Genomic DNA, 24,295 nt, shown 5'->3' on the forward strand with positions numbered 1-24,295 from the left:
ATCAGGGTGTATCCGATACCCACTTTAACTTGGAAGCAACTCCTGTAAATGTGTAGCCTTACACGAGGTTTAAATAAATTTGCGTAATGCAGTTTTCAAGGAAGTTTTTGGTTCTAAATGTAGACATTCATTTCCACAAAGTAAGGCCATGACATTTGATAAAAGGATAGTTATACAATAAGACATGTGTAAGTTTAAAACAGTCTCTTTAAATTAAAAACAAAATTCATTTAACAATAGATATAGGACTTAGTATTATTCATTCTGCCTGAAAGTGCCTCTGAAACTGGTTAGGGTAGAATTCTATAGAAACCAACAGTGGCTTAGCACATATAAATATAATATTGAAACACTGGGTCATCTAGTTTTCTAACATTGTATGTTAACACTTTTCCTAGGAATTTGAACAATGTTGCATTGTTATGGATCATGTAATTAAAACAGTAAGATAAGAATTGAGTTACTTTATCTGGGATTTGCATTTATTAACAGCTGAACTAAGTGAGTGAATAAAACAATTGTTATGTCCTGTGTTTGAGGATATTTTGAAGTTTTATAAAGATTTATTCCTAACCAAAAAGTTGAACTGCTTAGAAATTCATGAAACTGAAGCAATGTCAGCTCAGCTTAGGCAATGAATGAAGTTCAGTCTCTAGAAGACAATGGCAATGGGGCTTTATTTATTTATTTATTTTTTACTTATTTAAAAACATTTATTCAGATCTCAGTAAATATAAGAAACTAGGTTAGGCAATGGGAATATAAGGAAAGATAAGTTAAATTTGTCTTAGAAATCACAGACAGGCACATACCTATATAATACATGTTAGGTGTAACAATATTATCAAAAATAATAACTTACATAACATTTACTATATCTCAGATACTGGTCTAAATGCTGTATTTTTTATTAACTTATTTAATCCTCAGAAAAAGTATTATGAGATAGGTTTACTATTGCAATCCTCATTTAATGAATGAAAAAATAGGCACAATGAGACTAAATAACTTGCCCAAGGTTACATAGCTAGTATCTCTTATTAGAGTGCCCAAACATTAAGGAAAATAAGTAAATAAGCATATAAAAGGAAGCATGGGCCAAGTCACCAAAGAATACAATAAATCAAAAGTCATTCATAGGAAGGGCAGCTGATAATATTTTGCAAGAAACGCCCAAGCCTCGGGGTGGTGGCTTTGGAGACATTTTTGAAATGATAAAACATTCAAAAGCAGGGATAGAAGCAGGGGCAGGGCATCATGAGCAGTCAAAGCAACATAATTAGAAAAATCAAAGTGGATGTGGAGTCTGGGTCATACATGGGAAACAACGAGTGGCCAACATGGCGAGAGGGTAGGGGCAACAGGTATCTGTCTATGGGCACTAGGAAACTCCATTGCACTATTCTTCCAGTTTTCTCACCATTTTCTAGCATTTAAGGCCAGGTGGCCGGGAGTCAGGCTGTCTGTCAAGGCTGTGTGTATGGGACACACAGAGATAAAGGCTGTATTGGCTATTGTTTGAGCTGCGAGGAATCAGGAGGCCCACTATCAATCACCAAGGAAGAGATGGGTAAGACAGCAAAAATGGCATTTGAAAGCACAAGCAAGACATCATAAAACCGTATCGCACAGATGCCAATAGCGGAGTGTGAATGGAGGCACTGGGAACGGGGCCAAACTAGCAAGCTGCAGCCAAGATGACCGCAGGCATTCCCGTGCGTTTTTCTCAGCCGCCCCTGCTAGCAAAAGAGCTAGGTATTTTTTGGAGAGGCAAGAGAGAGCTACATTTTTACTTTTGGCTTAGAAATAAATAGAGTGAAAATATCTTATAAATGCTTCTTGTGTTCTGAGAAATAAAAAATGGGGTGAATGCAGATATATTATAATATTACAATCAGAGAATTTTGCTTTAGGCCCAGTCTTTCAAAAACAAACAAACAAAAAGTTGTAAGATGAAAATGTTACAAGTAAGAACATCTGGGTTTTACAGGAATATAATTTGATAACTTAATGGGCTCTGTCCCCTTGGTAGCACAGAAATAAAGTGTGTCTGGCTATTCCTTCTAAATCTATTTCAAGCAATATGTACAATTACATGTTATATTCATTTCCCAAATGGGATGACAGAGGCAGAGAAGTTTTATAATGACTTGTGCATGGTCACTGGATGAAGAGAGTTTCTTGTAATCAGAGCTTCATCCACAACTCCTTTCTCAGATACAAGGGTACTTCAAAACGCTTGTGGCAAAATAGAATTAAAAGATAACAGGAATCTTTCTATGAACTTCTTGCAGCACCCTTGCATATGTGATATGTAGCTAGAAGCATTAACCTCTGTCTTGCCATCAATCAAAAGGAGATGCAGATTCTATGATTAAGAAGATCTTGGTTATGGTTCTCTATATTTATAAAGCAATTTATGGTTTTCAAAGCAGTTTCACTTTTTGAAGACCTCTTGTATATTACGATCCTTAAACCCTGAAAGACAAGCAGGGGGAGTCCTACAGATGAAGAGGTTAATATGAAGAGTTTGTCCATGATGCACAGTATTTAAAGGAGAGACTCAAATCCAGGATAACCCAGGGCTTTGGGGTTCCTCTGCTGTAGATCCAAATCCAGTGCTCTTTACACTACAACATGATGCTTTCTTCCTCTGTTAAAACCATATGTACTGTGGACAGATGACACTAAAAGAAACATAGTAAAAGACCACAGACATTGGGAAATGAAACTTCTTACTCAGTGAGGAAATCATGTTTGACTATAGGTCAAGGTTCTGCTTTGAAATGAGAAGAAAAGTTTAAAAAATTATGTTAGTCATAAAAATGAATCTGAAATTTATACCTTTTATCTTTGACTAATAATGTGATATTTGACAGAATATGAATAAGTGAGAAAGTTATGAAATTAATTGAACAAAATCTGGTAATCAATTAAAATCATGTGATACAGTTCAGAATGAAAGATGACCACTGTGACTTAAAGACATTAAGACAATTCTGAATATTTCAGATGATATTTATTAATTTATTTTTATGAAAAATTGTTTGTTCTTTGCATTTTTAAAAATTTATAATGCATATTTCATGGTGTACAAAGCTAACCTTCACTACCTGTGCTGAGGATGTGATGGTCAAATCAATAATATCAGGATGCCCTTTACCACAAATTGCAATTATTCCAAATGTCCCCTACCCAATTAATCTCTGATCTCTCCCTGCCACTGGCAACCTTATGTTTTATACTATGTTTTCCTTATCCAGTCATCCATCGATGGACATTTGGCTTGCTTCCATATTTTGGCTATCGTAAATAGAGCTTTGATGAACATGGGAGTGCAGGTATCCCTTTGACATGATGATTTCCATTCCTTTGGGTATATACCTAGAAGTGGGATTGCTGGATCATATGGTGGATCTATCTGTAGTAGTTTGAGAAACCTCCATACTGTTTTCCATAGCAGCTGTACTAATTTACAGTCCCACCAAAAGTGTAGGAGCATACCTTTCTCTACAGGTCCTCACCAGCATTTGTTATTCTCTGTTCTTTTGATTATAGACAGTCTAACTGGGGTGAGGTGATATCTCATGTGGATTTAATTTGCATTTCCCTGATGATTAAGTGATGTTGAACATTTTTAAGTGCCTATTGGCCATTTGTATGTCTTCCTTTGAAAAATGTCTATTCAGTTCCTTTGCCCATTATTTAATTGGGTTATTTGTTTTTTTTACTGTATAGTTGTTTGAGTTCCATGTATATTCTGGTTATTAATGCCTTGTTAGATGTATAGTTTGCAAATATTTTCCCCCATTATGTAGGTTGTTGTTTCACTCTGTTGATTGTTTCCTTTGCTGTGCAGAAGCTTTTTAGTTTGATATAATCCCATCTGTTTATTTTTTCTCTTGTTGATTGTGCTTTTGGGCTTTTGTTCAAAAAGTCTTTGCCCAGTCCTAGTTTCTGAAGTGTTTTCCCTATATTTTCCCTTAGTAGTTTTACAGTTTCAGGTCTTATATTTAACACTTTAATCCATTTTGGGTTGATTTTGGTATATGGTGAGAGGTGCCATGCTTTTCTTTGATTATTGGTCTTCAATGTTTGTAGGGCTTTTTTTTTTTTTTTTTTTTTGATGTGGTAAGATTTAGTTTCTTTTATCTTTCTCATTTGCATTTATGTTTTACTACTGGGTTTTGTTCTTATTTGTGTATTCATGGTAGTGATTATTGTTTTTCAGATTCCAGATCCAGGATTCCCTTGAGAGTTTCTTGCACGGCTGGCCACGTGGTGATGAACTCCCACAATTTTTGTTTGTCTGGGAAATGCACTATTTTTCCTTATTTCTGAAGGATAGTCTTGCTGGGTATAGTATTCTTGGCTGGCTGTTTTTTTTTTGTTGTTTTTTTTTTCTTTTAGTATTTAGAATATGTCATCCCATTTTCTTTTGTCCTGTAGAGTTTCTGTGGAGAAGTCTGCTGTTAGTCTGATGCCGGCTCCCTTATAAGTCACTTGATGCTTTTCTCTTGCTGCTTCTTGGATTCTCTCTTTGTCTTTAAGCTTTTCCAGTTTGATTGTAATGTGTCTTGGAGAAGATCATTTTGGATTGAATCTGTTTGGGGACCTTTGAACTTCCTGGATCTGAATGTCTATGTCTCTTTCTATACTTTGGATGTTTTCCATTATTATTTCATTGAATAAATATTCAATGACTTTACCTTTCTCCTCCCCTTCAGGAACACCCATGCTTCAGATGTTTATGCACTTAAGGTTGTCTGCTTGCTCTCTCAGACATTCTTCATTTTTTAAATTCTTTTTTCCTTTTCTTTTGTCTGTCTGGGTTATTTCATAAAGACTGTCTTTGAGTTCTGAAATCCTCTCTTTTGCTTTGAGTGTGTCTTTGTGTTCCAGGAGTTCTGCTACCTTCTTTTTTAGGGTATTAATCTCTTTGTAAATTTCCTCCTTCATATCCTGAACATTTTTTCTCATTTCATTTTGTTGTCTTACAGAGTCCGCTCATCTCATTGAGTTTCCTGAAGGTAGCTACTCAGAATTACTTTTCTATCATTTCAAGCATTTCCTGTTCTGAAGGGTCTGGTACTTGAGAGTTACTGAATTCTTTTGGCAGTGTTGTATTTTCTGATTTATTCCTATTTCTAGTATCTCTCTGTTGATTTCTGGTCACCTGACAGATCAGTTGCTTCTTTTATTTCTCTGGAGTGGACTTGGAGGAGAAAGACTTCTTCCTCCTTTCCCAGACCCCTCTGGTGACTCTCCTTGTGTCAGTGAAGTCATATATGTGGTGGGCCAACTTCATGGTGGTTGTGGATGTTACTAAAATGGTGAGCCATCCTTGCAACAGTAGTAGGTGTGGTGGTGGATGTTGTGGGCCTCCTCCACAAAAGCTGTGTGGGGCCTTGTGGTGGTGGCACGGATTCTTGCCTTCTGTGCAGGTGGGGTGGGGGGCTGGCCGGTGGCTGGCTGGCCTCTTGCTTTCCTGCCTGGGGCCTCCCCTGTCAGAGGCAGCACAGTATGGGATCTTGCCTTGTGCACAGGCTGGGTAGGGGGCTGTGCAGAGGGCTGGGCCGTGGGCTGACCAGGTCTCCTGCCTGCTTGCCTGGGGCCTCCCCCATCAGTGGTAGCACAGTGCAGTGTCTTGCCTTCTCCCTCTCCTGATGATATTTTCAAGTCTGTATTTAATTGTCTATTTATTTACCAGCAGTTGAAGTTCCTAGAATGTGTTACCCTTTTGAAAGGAGAAACATTTCTATCAGGTAGACTTATCTTTTGATAGATGTAATAAAAAGGGAAAAGTAAAATTTTACACATTATAGTTACATTTGTTTCAGTTTTGTGACAAAAATGTTAAAAATAATTTTAAATTATGGTTTCAGATTACCTTGTTTCCCTAGCTCCCGTTACCACCAAAAATTTTATATCCATGCTTTCTTTCTTATTTCCTGAATCTTTAGCCAAACATTTCAAAGATGGCCAAAGCACTTAGCCTCTTAGCACTGATTTGTTTCTGGAACACAATACCCACTTCTGAAATCATTATGAACTTTTCAAGTGCGAAGATAAAGTTGTTGGATTTGCACTTGTTTCTTCTAATTCTTTTTATTTGGTTAATAATAGCTGTCCAGATATGTATTTCAACTTTATCAAATACCTAATACATTATAATCCAGATGTTAGGTTTTCTAACTTAGGGATTTTATTTTTTCATTCTTAAGGTAACATTCTTTTTCAGACTTACCCATTATCTTGATGTTTCTTCCCTTTTTCTTTTGCTTGTAAAAAGAAATGAATATAGACCCCAGAAAGATAGGCTTTTATATAATGAGTCAACAAATCTTTACTGCCATCTCCACTGTAGCTTGATAACACATATGTGGCATTACTCAGGAGAACCCTAGGTTATACTTTTGCAGATCAGAGCTACACTAGCTAAAAAGTGTAGGCCAGCTGTACTAAAGATAAAATTATACTAGGACAGCCGCAATTAAATAGATCATATATTATGGAAAGGTTATCTGCCATGAAGGTCAGAAAATAAATGAATTTAAAGTTATGGCATCCTGCCCAGAACCATCTAGTTATTTGTGAATGGATTAAGAAATCCATTTTACATCTAATGTCCATGTCTTGTGTCTTAAAACCCATATAAGAAAGCACTTGAGATTTCTAATTACTTAAGTTCGCTTTTCATGCCTTACCCCATCCTTGAAAGAATACTCTAGATTATTGTATTTTACCTTTGGTGGAGACCAAAGATAACTTTAAGAGGAGCACCATTATCAGATAGTGTAATGGTCCCTTGCCCTGAATGCAAATTAAATTCATGTAGGGACCCTTTACAAACTACCTATTCCCGGGTGCCACCCAACACCAATTAAATTAGAATCTCTGGAGGTGGGACCCAGCCACTGACATTTATTAATGCCTCTGCTGGGGATTCTAATGTGTATCCAGACGGTAGAACCATGAGGATAGGGATTACAACCACAGAGTCTGATAACCTAAATTCAAAGTGGCTCCTGACTATTGATGATGAACAAGTTATTTAATCTTTCTCAGAACTAATTTTCATCTGTAAATCAAATTCTTCATGTTGTTTCGAGGATCAGATGAGCTAGTTCTTGGCATAAATTAAGTACTGTTATTATTATACAGTGGGTGCACTTTATGTGCAGGTGAAGTGTGATAGTGTGTGCCAATCTCCAAAACTGCATTGTAGTTTTCATACCCTGATACTTCACGGCATTCCAGATTTCCATTGTCATATCACTTCCTGGGTTAGAACTTAACATTTTTTTTTATAGGCAATGTTGTGCCTTCTTGAAGAAACATAGCAGTGTAATTAAGAATATGAACTTTGGAGCCAACAGCCAAGTTGAAATCCTGACTATGCCATCTATTAGCTCTGTGACTTTGGCCAAGCACTTAAGTTTTCTGTCCCTCATTTGCTCATCTGGAAAATGGGCTACTACTAGCACCGGCTTCAAAAGAATCAACGTATTCTCAAAAGAATAGCACCTGTCTCAAAAGAATCTTGTTATACATTTATTAATACATTTATGCATATATATAATGCATTTACACACATATTATATATAGCATTTAGAATGTTCCTGGCACATAGTAAAATACTCAATAAATGTTTTCTCTCATGATGATTATAATAACGATGGTGGTAGCGAACTCCTTTACTGATGTTTTAACCAAAGGCGTCTATTTTCCATGGGTGCCAGCCAGTCCTTTCCATTCTTCTCAGCTGTTCTCCCACACCATGTCCACTGGAACCAAATATAAAGAATAATGTTCTCTAGAACAAGTTTCACATTTCTCTTGTTTATCTGCTAATTCACAAACTTTCTGGAAATAATGATTCAAATCCATAACTACTTCTTAAAAATGGTCTGACAGATCATGGCCTACTGATGTTTAACAAGTAGCATCTTCTTTGTTCATGCATTTATTTTATAAATATTTTTAATCATATATTATGTGATTACATGTGATCAAAGATCAATGTTGACATTAAGAGAAAAAATTTAAGAGAATTCATAAATTATTGCTGTGTTACAGTTCTCACATGAAAGCATCTTTTTCGGGCTTTAATAAAAATATTGCTTATGACATCTTGAGTATAGAGATGTTTGATTTTCCCAGAATAGTGTTGAAAATCATATGTTAGCATCTAATATTCTTTTGGCATCCATAATCAAAATCAAATATTTTTAAAATGCTGTACCACAGAAACATTGTGTAATTCATGAAGTTTCTAATTGTTTCTTCCCACTATCACTATTAAGTAGTGTTTCATCAGAATCAAGATGTCTATGGAAGGGACAACATAATCGTGTCAAGGATCTGATTGAATATTACAGTGAACATTCAATATTATGTGTTTACAACTAAAGCTGTGGAGGTATTGGTAAGGGATTCATTATAATGTACCTTATATCTAACAAAAGGCACATAATAATCTTTTATATCTTCTTCTGCTTTGAGGGCTTTTTGATTTTTCTAAATCCAAACATGGTCTTTTCTTATCATTTTTATTTGACCCTTAATGTGCCAAAATATATAGTGAGTAGCAACACCCATACTTTCTGAAATAAAAGCTATTATGAGCTACTGAAAAAAACCTCAAGGCAAAGCAGACACCTTATTAACAATGACATTATGAGGCTTCGCACATTCCAACTTGTGGAAGGCAAATAGAATCCTTGCATCTGGCACTGCTTTTCTTTAGTATTCCATAGCTGCCATCCAAAAATTCCCTCTGCTGAGACTTCTAGCAATGGCTGGTTGATGAAAGGAAAAATGGCTATAGAAGTTATATTTTTCATGGGGTTGGAAATGCAGGTGTCAGGAGCTTTGACGGCATTCTTTCTCCATCATATGCCAAGTTTGTTACATATGGAACAGAGCACCACGAACCTCTCATTTAACCAGCGTCTTCAGCGCTGGTGAATTTTTGGTCCTGTATGTTGGAGGTTGTATCCATTTATGCATGTATTCATTCATTCAACAAATAGATTGAACATCTACCATATGCCAGGAAATGTTCTGGGTAATAAGGATATAGCAGTAAATAAAATATGATAAAGTTCCTGCCTCTGTGGAGCTTCGTTCTAGTAGAGGGTAGACATAATAAACAAATAAATATATAATATGCCTTGTCGTTATAATTGCTGAGGGAAAAAAATGAAGAGAGATAGGCAGTGCCAGGGTGGGGTTGTTACTTTACATAGCTCAAATAGTTCATACATATGTGTGTGTATATATACGTATGAGTGTATATATGTACACATGAGTATACATATATATGTACACATGACTATGAAGTATATATTTGAATATAAAATATGTACACATAAATACAGAAGCACACAGTTGATATGAAATGTATACATTTACATATTCATATATGTGTGCATGCATATACACATTTCCCATCTCTTCTACTTCCCACTCCACGTGCTCTTCCAGAATCTTGCAACTCCCCACCAACAGAAAGTATTTGTGCTCCTCCTTCTTGGAAAGGTGTGGACTTTGTGGTTGCCTTGACGAAAGAGGAGGGCAGAAGTGCCTCTATAAGATTCTGCAGCTAGGTCATGAAAGTGATAGAACTGTTGCCCGTCTCTCTCTTGCAGGATGTTTACCCTTAGAACCACCCACCATGCTGTGAGGCCATCCAGGAAACATGGAGAGCCTCACCTCGCCCCCAGGAGAGGAGCAGAGGACTCCCAGGGCATAGCCCCAGCTGAGCTCAGCACAGACCTCTAACTGACAGGCAAGTCAATAATCCATTTTTGAAAGTGTGTCTTCCACTTTTGAGGTGCCCCAACTGAAGTGACTTGGAGCAAAGATGAGCCTCCCCTACTGAGCCCTGCCTAATTTCAGATTTATGAGCAAAATCAATCATCGTCATGGTTTCAATCCACTTAATTTTAAGGTGGCTTATTACACATATATAGCCAGAACAAGCAACACACATATGCATAACCGGTTCAGTTAAAGGTGTATTGAGTGCTTCCCTTTTCAATTTTCAGGATGAGATGGCACATAAAAAAACTTGAAACTAACTTGGCTGTCTTGAGAAAGAGACCCTCATGCTTGGTGCCCACCTTAGCTAAGAGCACCAACGTTGCCCATTATAGTAGTTACACCCTCGGATGGCTGTGTCAGATTGAATTCTACAGCAGGTCCAGACATTTTCCTTTGAGTTCTATGTCCAGGTTTGTCCAGTGAGGCACTGAACCTGAGGCCAAGAGTTGTGAATTGAAGCTCTGCCAGTTAAAGGTGCACAACCCTGAACAAGTCATTTAACCTTTAAGAGCCTTTTTGTAGCTGTGTGTGCACACGTGTGGGCATACGTGTATTTGCATTAATATTGTCTACCACATAGGGCATGAGACTTAACAATAGTAATAATAATAGTAATTACTAATATTTCTGAGTGCATGTTATGTGGTGGCACTGTCCTGTGTGCTTCTCGCACAGCATTACTCTTTTCCTTCACAACTACTCAATTTCTTCAGTACTACTATTACCTCTTTTTTCCTAGAGGAAGAAGCCGAACTACAAAGAGATTAAGTAATGCCCGAGATCAAACATGAAGTACTGGAGTGGGATTTAAAAACTAAGCCTCTGCTAGCAGAGTCAGGTCTCTGAACCACTATGTGGCATATCAGATATGATCACATGTGTGAAAAATACGAAGTGTTGAAGACACATAAGTGAACAAAGCAGCAGGATAGGATTGTACATATGGAAGGAACAGAAATGCTTTGGGAAATGAGAGGAGAGAGAATTTTGGCAAGGCTGGACGGTGCTGGCACTGCTGGGCTACCTGTATATGGTGTGAGGCCAAAGTGATTGAGGAGTTGGAGACCGGCAGCCCAAATGCAGTCTCCTGCTCTGAAGACTATGGCTTCTGAGATGTGGGTTGGGGAAAAGACATGCCGTTCATGGAATCGTGCCTGCTATATTTGTTGTCAGGTTATTTTCCCCTCTGGTAAGTAACCTTCTTAATACGAATGTAGTGAGAGGGTTTGTTGCATGTTGCATGTATTCCCTAGGACCCTCCCTAAACTAATTACTTGAGGGAAAGATGAGAGGCTCTATCAAATATATTAGACGCAGATAAGATTTTCAATGGCATTTGATAATAAATTGAATAATCAATGTGTTGAAATCATGGAAAATTCTCCCCCCTGCCCTTTTTTATCTTGATAAGTGATTTCAAAAATTAAGGTAAACACCTTCTCAAAAAGTAGATTATGGACCTTGGGTTAAGACATTAATGGTATATTTCTCCAAGTGCATTCCTCAGAAAATTAACAGCCCACAGAAAGACTTACATTTTACTTCACATCCACAAGACAATTTTCTTACTCAGCTATTTTCCTGATTGACTCCTTAAGAACTTAACTTAAAACTTTTTCATTGCTTTGCGTTTATAACTGCAGCGTAGTTGTTCAGTTTTACTTGGTTAATTGAGATAGTTTGCTTTCTTTAACTTTAGAAAAAATTTTAATTCAATAAAAACAAAACAGAGATCCCTGTCCTCAGGGTACTTATAATCTTGGGGTGGGGTTGTGGGGTGGGGTGGATGCACATAATAAATGCTACCATGTAATATTTCCAAAAGTGATAAGTGCTATGACTAAAAATAAATAAATAAACAAAAATAAGAAAAATAAATAAATTGAGCAAGATAAAAGGAAATTGAAATGCCAGGTGAAGGGAGGGGGTGTTGGGATTCACAATTTTGAGTGGTCAGAGTGGGCCCCTTTGAGAAAATGACATTTCAATAGGGAGTTAGCCATGGTCCTGGTACAATGGGATAGGTAAACCCTGCCCATGAAATGCATGTACAGTGAAGAAGTGTGGCATTGGTGAAAATATATGAAACTCGAAAGAGGTTCCCTAGCAAAGTTGTTTTAAAATGGCATTAAAATACCAGTGCAGTCACAATAGCTCCTGCTTTGGTGCTACAAAGGGAATCTTCCATTTATTTATGAGTTGTTCTAAGAGTGTAGGTGTTAGTGGTTTTGCTTTTTATTTTTTTTAATTGTTTGTAAGCTATGGTCATAAGGCCACTGGCTACATCAATCAGAAAGGCATATTAATCTTTGATTCTCTTGTTTTGACAGAAATGACACTAAAAAAAAACCCTTCACAAGTCTATGACAAAGGACTAGCTCTAGGTTCTAAGAAAAATAAATAAATAAATGAAAGAAAGAAAGAAACACAGAAAAAAACAAAGACTGCAGTAAAACGCCGAACTTTTAGAAGGAGAGACCAGACCTACAGTTACTATTGGTGGGAAAGGGGGAGGACGAGGGGGTTAGTAGTGGAGTAACTGGGTAACGGATGCAAAGAGTGATTACAATTTGTGGAGGATGAACATGCTAATAATATGGATTTGATTATCACATACTGCAAACAAATACTGAGAGTCAACCCTATACTCCATAAATATGTATAATCAAAATTAAATAAGTAAAGGTTTTAGGGAAAAAAATTCACTTGGTAGCCCTCACTGCTCAGGCTTTCCCTTCATTTCCACCAGGAGGATCAGGAGTTTCTCCTTCGATGGTGACAGCCATCGTCTCCGCTTTGCTCCTCCCTGTTGTTCTCCATTGTGGCCTCTTAGCACATCACACACACAGCTTAGCCCACCCATCCATCTAGTTAACTACGGTGCAGAAAGATATTGGAAAATTCACTTCCAACAAGTAAATTGCAGAACCATAGCTTCCTTTGTTGAATACAAAGATATTTCAACAGGCTTATACTTCTAAACCTTAGGCTGTTAATAAAGGTTTTTATAATCTGCTCTGGAAGTTTCCTCACAGTTACTGCTGATACACGTTTGGCCTCTCGCTGGCAGTAAGAGATCCTGTCCCACATGCTGTGGCTTACCCTTGCCTCTTGGCTTCACACACTGGGCAGCTTGCTGGTGGCATCCAGGCCCTAAGGCAGGGTTCACAATATTTAGGTGGTTGCAGTGAGACGTGCCTTCAGACACCAACGCTTTTAGCAGTGAATTGTAATGGATGGAAAAACTCAAATCACTCTAAACAACATAATTACATTGGAAGTGGTAATTATAGGGGAGTCCTGACTACTGAATGACAGTGTCTCACAGAACTTATAAAATAGTCCGACGTCACAGGCTATCAGTTTGGTAACCTTTCAACACTGTCATGAGACCTGAGTAGAGCTATTTACTGCCCTGACTACCTTCCATTAGACAGCGAGGCAGAATTCTCACTCTTTCAACAAATATTTGGCCTTTCATTTCTATGCACTTGACGCTACTTCCTTAATTCTTATTTCTACAGTAAATTGCTCCTGTCTCTGTATTGTGTTATGCAGTATATCTGGCTAAACGTTCTCTTGGATAGTCATTCCTACAACATGATATATGCTAAATTATATTTTTAAAATATTTGTGGATCAAAATTTGAAAATACACTTGTGAAGAGATTGTAACACAGTGGTCAGAACTGCTGGCCTGGGAAACATTCACTTTCTTACTTGGCTACAGATGTAACAAGCATTCGTATGAGGCAGAAGGGCCAATGGTACAGCTGTGTAAGAACCTTGCACCTCTTTAACATGAATTCCTTCCACTGACTTGCTTTTTTCTGAAAGAGAAATTACTCCCAGCGGTTGCCCTCATGCTTAACTCTTTTTTTTTTCTTACCTGACTCCTTTGTTTCTTGAATATGATGCAACCTAAATAAAGCTCTATATCTTGTTTCCATTAGTTTCTCCAAATAATATCCCTTTCGATAACCCTATGTCCACCATGGGTCATTATATTTGGTAAACTTCACAATAGCTGCTTGCCAATTATTCATGACATTAGTATGTCTAAACTCATACTTGCATTTGAAAGGGAGCAGAGTCTGCAGTATAACTAATTCACTCCATAAATTGTGGAGGCAAGAATATGTTTCAGGGTACATTCTGCATATGATATTATGGTATCACCACAATGCAAGTCATTTTGCAACTACAGGAAAAAGATGGTAACTTCAAACACCCCTACAATATCCATTTTATTCTTATTATATAGGTTTAGAATTAAGTTTTACCCTGTAGTTTTTTTTTACCTATTCACACAATCTATTGTTTTGCTTCTTCTCTACCTTTGAGAGGTTAGCTTATTCTATTTGAAAAGAATATCTCTATGTTCTAACTCTTCCAGTACATGTAGATATTGTCCCAGAAGAATGGGTGGTCCCACAATATTTCTTCTTTTAGAAGTGTAAAAGTGTTATTCACAAGGAAGAGAGACATGTCACTGAAGTAGGAAACAGACATTTAGTGGATGACATATAATACAGCAGCTGTAACTTCATCTTCAGTTTTACTCCTAGAAGCTGTTCAGGCTGTGTTGTCTGGTAATGATGGTGACAGCTGTCTCTGGCAAAATGGCAGCCCACATTTTCTGACATACCACAGACGATTAAAATATTTTCATATATAAATATTTAAGAAGATGGAATTACAACAGAACAACTAATGTAAAACTTAAAATAAAAAAGAACCCTTAGAAAATTCCAAATTCTGACCTCATAGTGGAACAGAGAGCAATTTTTTTTAACACAGAGACACATATACAGTCATATGCACACACATATAAAAACAGTTCAATTCCATTTAATATATCTACTTGCCAAAGGGATAAGGAAGTCAGAGAGAATATGGAAAAAGTTGAATTCTGGGTTAACCGAGAGTGCGATCAGCTGAAAGTTTCTTGCTAATATTTTTTAAGGGAGGATCCACTGGCATTATGGATGGGCTCATTCTTCATAGGGAGTGACTGTCCCCCACTCTACAAAACATTGACCATCCATCTGCTGACAATCACTAGAGCCCTTCAGCCATTAAAATAGGCCCCCCGACTTCCCCAAACTCCTCCTAGGAGGTACCTGAGAACCTCTATGAAGATATTAAACAAATAGGGTTTTCTCTTAAAAGAGCATTTTAATCAATTTTCATGTTATTTTCCCAGAACAATTTTAGTTTCCATGTGACACTCAACAGTTGGTTACAGCCCCGACAGCAAACTGTAACGTGATATAATTAATCTAGTGTTCAGATTTTTGTTCTTTTCAGGCTTTCAACTCCTGCGATGAAGCTCATCCCCATTAGGGAGAGAAATCTGCTTTACTCAGCTGATCAATTAAAATAGTTATCTCACCCAAAAGCACTGCCACAGAAACACCCAGAATAATGTTTGACCAAATACCTCGGTACACTGTGGCCCAGTCAATTTGACACATAAAATTAACCATCACAATACTCTACCTACAGCAATAGAATAGTTCAAGAACAGAGAAAGGATAGTGTTAGAAAGTTAAGCATATAACAACAATTACCTAATTTAATTTGGCCTACAAAAACCAGAATTTGGTATTTTCCTTTTTTGGATTCTAAGAGGCACCATCGTCCATCCGAATAGAACACAGGTGAAACTGAATTTGGACCCAGACTCCTATCTGCTTCTACTGGGGGCTGGATGCCGTGAGGAATTTTGTGTATTTCTGAGCAGTAGAGATCACTGAGCAGCGTGCACACTCACTGCATCTGCTGCAGGATGATGTCAGCTGAACTGGCCCAAGATTTTAGGGAAAATGCCCAGAAATGTGATTTAGGTTTTTTTTTTTTTTTCTTAGCATTCTCATTGTTACAAATCATACTTATTCTTTATGCCCCTTACCCAATCTCCCCCCTCCCCCTCCTCTCCTTCCCCTCCCCCTCCTCTCCTTCCCTTCCTCCTCCTCTCCTTCCCCCTTCCACTCCTCTCCTTCCCAGCTTCTAGTAACCAGATTTTTTCTCTCCATCTGACAGATTAACTGATCCTCTGTTGCTTTGTTGCCTACATGATCTCCTCATAGGACTCAACATGCTAATCATGGCCCTATGCACCCTATATATACTAATCACAACACCACGAGGTGCTCTCACACACCACATCAACAGCATCAAACCATCCCTCATGCGAGAGAACTCCCTGACACTCGTACATATTATCCCACTTCTACTCCTATCCCTCAACCCCAAAACAGTTCTAGGGCCCCTATACTGTAAATACAGTTTAAACAAAACATGAGGCTGTGAACCTGACAACAGAGACTCAAAACCCCTTATTTACCAAGAAAGACCTCAAGAACTGCTCATTCTTATGACCATGCCTAAAACTATGGCTTTCTTGCCTTTAAAGGATAGAAGTGCTCCATTGGCCTTAGGAACCAAAAATTTGGTGCAACTCCAAGTAAAAGTAATAAACCTACCCCTATCCTTGACAATCATTTCACTTGTTATTCTCGCCACCCCCATCATCCCCACCGTTACAACACGCACAAACACTACCCCCTATGATCACTGTCTTCTCCTCCCACCTGTTGGAAAAATGCCCTAATGATGGCTGAGCTCTGTCCATCCTACTTCCAGATCTGGTAAAACCAATTCAACAAGCATGTTTTGAGCAAATACCTTGGCCCAGCACTGTCTTGGGTAGTTGAGACATTCAGGAAAGAGCCAGGGCATTGTAATCATGTTGGAGTGATGAGGACTGAAGCCATATTGGGACCTAAAACCTCACAGACTCTAAAAGATTTTTAAAAGACTCAGTTTTTATTCTTCGCATGCATTTCTGAGGTCCCTCTTTTCCCATGGTTATTTGATATTTTGAGCCTTGGTTATGGGGTGACATTTACATAAATGTAAAGTTGTTTCCAGCCAGCCTGAAGCTGCAAACTTGCTGGGAGGCACATACTATCCAGACCCTGAGAAATCAAGGGAGACATCAGTAAACCTATGTGGATTCCACCCCTCCAGCAGGACCTGAGGTAACAGCAAGGGCAGGAGCAGAAGCCAGATGCAGACTTGGTGAGAAAGTGCACTTGGCTCCCTGCACGGGCCTCCTGTAGCTCACGACCCCTCCCTCCTGCTTTTCCTTCACCCACATTCCTTTCACTCCGCCCCCTCTTTAGAAACACCTCAGTAAATCTGAGTCTCTGAGATGGCTTTAGCCTGGCCACTCTCCTTCAGGATTTCTAGAGAGATGGGTCAGCCCAACATGTCTCCTCAGGTCACTGATATTCCTGAATAAAGTCTTACTTCCATGTTCACCAACATTTGACTTTTGGAGTGGTTTATTTTTATTTACGGGGAGGCAGCCAGACTTGGGTGTGGTAATAATATTTGGCAAGCCTCAGCCAGGAGCTGAGTGCCCCCCAAACCCCTCTCCCTCATCTCTCTCTCAATCGCACAGATCTAGGTTCAAATGATGGGCCTGCCCCCCGGAGCCCAGGAAGTTAGTTAAATCTGTCAGTTTCCTCATTTGTAAAATCTGATTGTGCAACTTCGAAAGATCCTAATGCAAATGGGTATGATTAGTCACCTGTACCAGATTAATGCACCCAAACAGGATCTGGAAAGAAGAAAGTCCAGAGAGAAAAATCATGCAAGCTGATGTCACTGGTTACTGACAAGACTGCCACTCTGCAGCCGGCTGTTTTCACTCAGACTCTGTACGTCTTTGCTTATGTGTAAAATGGGGTAATAATAATCATGGTGCAGACAGGGAAAACAGGCCAAGAGCAAAAGCAACATTTTCAAGATTATATGACAGGAAACAGGCCTGTCATTAGTCGTATTCCATGCTACCTTACACACCATCATGAATTTTGTCTCTAGTTTTGTTCATTAGCTATATGTGACACCGGTCATAGGTATCAGAGACGTTTGCTCACACATGCCTGATGACATCCTTAGGAAGGATATGCTAGAATGATCACCACTGTGCAGAAGAGGAGACTGGGGAGGTCCTGAGAGTCACAGTGGCTTGTCCAGGGTCACATAAGTGATAAGAAGGAGGAGCTGGGGCTGAACCTCCATGTATCTCCTCTGAGCTGTGACGCTGGCTGCACCCAGGCCTTGCACAGGGGTGTGGTCAGGCAGTATTGGTGGAAGTGGGGGCAATAGAGAAAGTTCATGGGGAAGGAGGGTCAGCAGTCAGGTACGCAGAGGGGCATTTGCAGTCTTCTACACAGAGGAGGGGTTCAGGAAATGAGGTACTAGGAAGTGACCTCACTTCCTTGACAACAGACCCCAACTGAACTCGGAACTCGGTAACCTGGCACCCACATTCTATACACAGCCCCTTCCCCAGCTCACTTGGCCACAGGCAGAGTGAGATGTTGTGCTGTATCCCGAGGTCCCGGGGCAGTAGCCCCAGGCAGCCCTCGGCTGAGAGGTTTGTCTGATGCTTCCGGCACTGGGTCAGCCCTCGCCCTGGACTGCTGTGGCCATTTGGCAGGAGGTCCCCAAAGGTAATGTCAGGTGTCCCAGGGCAGGGCGGGCCAGGCCAGGCCAGCACTGTGAGCCTCCCTGGGTGACCACACACCCTCCTCCTGTGTGTGAGGGGAATGGGGCAGAGGGTGGGGGGTTTATAAACCTGCTGGTCCTGGTGCGTTCACACCTCAGATCAGGGCTGGAGGGTGAAAGTGGACGGCGGGGGTGGCAACCACCACCCTGTACATGAACCCTGGGCCCTCAGGCTGTCTTCTCATGTCCTCCCTGGGGTTAGGACTGGCCTCCAGCCCCTTCCCTCCTGGGGGTTCACGGTGCTGTCACTGTGCATCTCTCCCCTGTCCTGTCCTTTAGTGAAGACAAGTATTTCCTGAGCCTGGATGCCACCCACATGTTGTGGCATGTTCCGGCAGGCACCCGGCAGAAGTGGGTGGAGCACCTGGTGCCCGCTGTCATGCGTGGCAACAACTCGTACATCCACACATTTCTTTTGAACTACAGGAACTTTGCTACTCCCCAGCAGGCACTGCACCTGCTTTTCCTCAGGTGAGCACTCTGACCCTCGATCACACAGTGTCACTCGGCTGCCTCCCAGCTGTGAGTCTTGGGACTGTCACCACACCCCTCTGAGCCTCAGTTTCCACCTGTGTTCAGTGGGTGGTAACAGGAACAAGCTCCAGTGGGTCCCCATGGAAAGTGCTGCTCCTGAGTCCAGCCCTGTGGAAAGTTCTGCTGGAGGGGCCACGGTCATCCTCATTCAGGACTCCTGCCCCCACCCACGAGGAAGTCTCTGTCACACCCTCACTGACCTCGTTGACTTGGGCTTCACTCTTTTCACATTTGAGATTCTATCTGTAGGCTTCTGGGTGTATTCAAAGCAGGGAGACTGGAGGCTGGCAGAGGGGCTTCAGGTGCACCCAGATATCTTGGGAGAAGTTGGGTGGCGTTCATTCCTTCAACAAACATATCTGAAGTCACACTATGTGCAGTGACTTTCTGGGCACTGACCATATTCCAATGAACCGAGGAGACTACATTCCCTGCCCTCCTGGGCTTCCATTCTAGTCAGAGGTCAGACAACCACAATATACAGGAGAAGTAGGTAGTGCCACCATATGGTAGATGTGACACCGTCCTGGTCTCCTCTAGGTACAGAAGCATTCTTTCCAATTTTCATGGGGATGGCGGACCCCTGGAGCAGATAAAATGGTGAGTGGGGTTTGGGTGCAGATGGAGGGGTTCCCATCTCCAAAGAACTGTGTGTGGTCGGTGGGGGCCTGTTGATGGGGGGCTGGCAGAACTCTGGCTGCCACACATCTTATGATTCCTGCTACAGGGCCCAGGGCACAGGCTTTCTTGCAGGAAATGGAGTCAAGATGAGCTGGGGATGGGGCCACAGGCACTGTAGGTTGTGCGAGAGGCTGGAGAGCAGAGTGAGCCCAGAGAGAACCTGCCCCCACCCCTCCCATCCAGCCCTGCCCACACCCCCAGAGCCCGTGCTGAGCCAGAGCAGGTGTGCAGAGCATCCCGCTCACACTCGGGGCTGCTCACCCATGCGGATGCTCTGCTGGTGCTGGTGGTGCAGAGTGTGGTCAGGGTCAAGAGATCAGTGTCAGTGGGAAGAGGAGATGCAGCTTTCGATGGGGACAGTTGGGCAGCACATCCACATGTCACCTCAAGTTTGGGGTTTTCCAAGGGCCCTGGGAAGGCCAGGGGAGCAGAGCCTCCCTCTGTTTCCTCATTCATCAGATATTCCTGGACACCTCCTGTGTGCCAGCGAGTAATGCCCAGAGTAGACAGCACCCTCCTGCCCTGATGGACAGGTCATTCCAATAGGAATGGGGCAGGGACCCAGACAGAGGTGGATGTCAGGTTTAACTGAAAAACAGAAAGGTGGTCACACCAGTGATGGAAGGCTCTCCCCACAGAGGCTTTTGCCAGCCCCTCCTTGGTTTCCAGGACCATCTCTGCCGGGGCTGCCATACTGGGGGTGGACATTGGAGGGGCTGGTGTATGGTCAGGCAGGGGCACAGGGTACAAGACTGCAGCTCACTCAGGAGAGCCCTGGGAGGGCAGCATAGAGGGATAGGCCAGGCCTCCGATGCTGCTGCCCACCTTTCTCCCCCAGTGCCATGTCCTCCATCCTAGAGATCTGGCTGGAATTCTATTCCATTGATTTCCACGAACCTCCTGAATTTCATTGTTTGAAGTCTCTGCTGGCCCATGTCCCTGTCAATATGCCGGGTTCAGAGGCGGAGCGTAAGGCTGATCTTCTTCTGGAGCAGCTGGAGAAGCTGGAGCACCTGGAGCCCAGTGAGGCAGAGACTGAGGGTGAGGAGGAAGAGGGTGGGTGTCTGTGAGGGTTTGGGGAGGGGGCTGGGCTGGGCCACACAGAGCAGAGTTTCCAGAAGCAGGCTGGGGACAGGGGCAATGAGTACTCAGAACAATCATGCAGTGTCCTGCAGTGTGGGGAGACTTCCTGAGGCTGGGTCTCTAGACTTGGGCTTCTCAGAAAGACTGTCATTGGAAGAGACATAGAAACTCATGTTGATATTTTCAATTGTTGTCACTCCAGTTCTAGCTTCTGGCCAGGCAAAACAACTGTCCCAAGAGCTAAGGCCATCTTCAGCTCCAGCTCCACCTCCACTGCCAGAGCCAGAGCGAAATCAAGATCCAGAGCCTAAGCCAGAGCAAAAGAAAGAGCAGGATCAAGATCCAGAGCAAGAGCAAGAGCACGAGCAAGATCCCGAGCCAGAGCCAGAGGAAGAGCAAGAGCCCGATCCTGATCCCGAGCCAGAGCCAGAGGAAGATCTAGAGCCCAAGCCTGATCCAGAGCACGAGCAAGAGCTAGACTGAGCCAGAGCAAGCTCACCTAACCACCCCTGAAACATCAAAAGAAGTAGAAGAAACACCAGCACCCAGGGGAGCCCTGGCTCCAGAGCTCCCACAAACACCCTCACCGGTCCCCACTCCAGACCTGTCCTTCCCCTTCCCTGCCACTGTGCTTGTCCTCATTTTTTCTTTGTCCTGAATCTCCCAAATTTTATCATTTTTTCTTGACTTATATCCCTTGTATAAAATAAAGTGTTTTAATATTTTCAAAATTACAATTCAGTGGCATGAAGTACATTTCTCATGTGCTGCAGCCCTCACCTCTGTCTAGTGAGAGAACAGCTTCTTGAACTCTGTAGCCATTAAGCTGTCACTCCCCATCCCGCCTCTCCTAGTCCCTGACAACCACTCCATTTTCTGTGTGTGTGAATTTACCTATCGTGGATTGTTCCTATCAGTACAGTTATGTGGCCTTTTGTATCTGGCCACATAATATGAAAAGGAAATGATTAATTTTTATTTTATGTTTCTAGTAAGAGGAAATTTACAGAAAACTCAAAGACTATATGAAGAGACACAAAGCCCCGATAGTTATTATTGCCATAATCTTGAAATAGGAACTACTTTTGAATGACTGGAGAGCCAGATGCCACAGAGGAAAAGACTGAGTTTTCCTGCTCAAAACAAACGAAGAATAAAGTCCAAAGCTTAAAAGACAAACCCCAGATTGGAAAATTCTTCATGATCAGAGAAAGGGGCATTATTCCATCGGATAACCCGAAGTCTGAAACAGCTTGAGAGCCAGGACAACAGGCACTGCCTGGGCACCAGTGAGCAGGTGGGGCAGGAGGAGCTGCAGACAGAGCTGGGGGACCTGGAATGGGAGGAGGTAAGGCTGGCCCAGGAGCTGGAGGACGTGGACGTGAACCTTGCAAGGGCGGCTGTGGAGCTGCAGGCAGCCCAGGCCGAGACTGCAGAGCTGCAGCAGTGGGAGCGGTGGGTCCAGAGGGACTGCAGGGCACTGGAGTGGCAACAGCTGGGACTGTAGGATGAGCTGTGGAGTGTGGAGAATGAGCTGTGCCATGCCCATGGGCAGCTGCACTGGCTGAAGTAAACCAACATCTTCAATGCCACGTTTAAGATCTGGGAGGAGGGCACCTTGGGCGTCATCAGTAACTTTAGACTTGGTTCTCTCCCCACTGTTCCCATGCACAGGAATGAGATTAATTCTGCCTGGGGACAGACGGCATTGCTGCTGCTTGCCCTTTCTAATGAGATTGGGCTCCCGTTTCAGAGGTACAGGCTGGTCCCCTGTAGAAACCACTCCTATATGAAGTCCTTAACAGATGGCTCCACTGAGCTGCCCCTGTTCTGTTATGCGGTTGGGGTGAATCCTTGAGTAACAGATTTGACCATGCCATGCAGGCCTTCCTGGACTGCATGCAGCAGTTCAAGGAGGAGGCTGGGAAGGGTGAGCAGGGCCTCTGCCTGCCCTACAAGAGCCACGTGGGCAAAGGCCTGCTGGAGGACGCTGGGGGCAGCAGGGAATGCTGCTCCATCACCACCCTTTTGAACACAGAGCAGCGGTGGGCCAAGGCGCTCAGACTCATGCTGCTCAACCTTAAGAGGAGCCTCACTTGGGTGTCCTTAAAGTACCATCCAACATAACTTTCTCATTGGCCAGTTCGCTTGGTGGTTAAAGCCCACCTGTAACACCAAGGTCAAGGGTTTGGATCCTCACATTGGCCAGCTGCCAAAAGCAAACCAAAAAATAACTTTCTTTATTGTAAAAAGACTATCAGATGGTAATCTGAGTACGACATGTTTATAATTCAAAGGATGAATAGCCACACCAGATATTAACTGAAAATCAAAATAAACCATTCCCCAGAGCAAACCAAGAATCACCGCTATCCTTCCCAGCACATCTTTGCCTGCCCTTCTGTGGACCTTCCTCTCCCCTTCTCCCCCACCCAGACAAACATTGAAAACAGGGAAAATTGACAAGAGGACAAGATTCCTCCTACATAAAGGGCTGCAGGGATACAGAAGGCAAGAATTGAGGCTGGGGATAAGAGGGGCAGGGTAAGGAGTAATGGTGGACATTTTCAGTTTTGGGTGAGAAAAAAGTGATTTGAGGCCACTGATGTATGTAGTGGAGCTTTTGGGCAGGGGTTAGGGGAGAACATTCAAAGATTCAGTTTTGGCTGCCACATATAGTGTGAGCCTCTCCTCTTCCTTCCTGAGAAACTTCCAGTAAGTTTCCACACGTTCTTTCATGATTTAATGTGAGAAGTATGTCTTCCTGGGCTGTGTCATTATGTGCAGATTAATTTTGAGGTGAGAGGGTAGGGTGGCCAAAGACTAACTGGTGACATTGTATGATAGATCAATTAAGGGGTCACAGAAAGCTGAAGATTAAAAAGGAGCCAACAAGAGGCATTTTTTAAAATGCCAGTTGTGTCTTGCCATCCCCCCACTTCTCAATTGCTCTTGGGATAAACTCCCAAATCCTTACCCTGGTCTTCAAACCCGGGTGACCTGTCCCTGTCAGGACAGGTCACATTACACTCCTCCCAGCTCCTCTCTGTTCCAAAAGGTGCCAATCCCGCCCTTCCTCTGCCCTTGCCCTTCCTATTCCCTGTGTATCAACATTTTCTAACCAAACTGTACACTTCTTGAGGGCTCACTTAGCTTTGTTGTCCAGATGACACCTAGAATCGTTCCTACATACTAAGTATCTATAAATAGAAGTGGTCATTGTGAAAGAACAGGAGGGCTGGCCAGTTAGCTCAGTTGGTTAGAGCACAGTCTTAGAACACCAGCGAAGGCATGGGTTGGAATCCCCGTACTAACCAGACACAGGAAAAGCAGAGAGAGAGAGAGAGAGAATAGGGATGTGGTTAATTTGTCACAGACTTAGAGAGAATAGAAAATTCCAATAGGAGATTGACGAAATGGATTAATGTCTAACTAAGCCTGTGACGGAATACCACGTAGGTATTAAAATCTTGTAGAAGAAAAACAACATAATACTTAATGACAATGCTTAGAATATATTAAGTAAAAAAGATTATATTATAATAAAACACATAATTTTATACTCCAAAAAGTTGGTTTTTGT

The 24,295-nt window shown here is 41.9% G+C and overlaps 1 pseudogene; it reads left to right on the forward strand.

Annotated features, from left to right (window-relative positions):
- The first annotated feature begins 1,697 nt into the window (after window positions 1-1,697).
- LOC134378254 (beclin-2-like) lies at window positions 1,698-22,839 on the forward strand (annotated as a pseudogene).
- Window positions 22,840-24,295: the final 1,456 nt, after the last annotated feature.

This window comes from Cynocephalus volans, chromosome 5, assembly GCF_027409185.1.
Source record: "Cynocephalus volans isolate mCynVol1 chromosome 5, mCynVol1.pri, whole genome shotgun sequence".
In the NCBI taxonomy this organism is placed as follows: Eukaryota; Metazoa; Chordata; class Mammalia; order Dermoptera; family Cynocephalidae; genus Cynocephalus; species Cynocephalus volans.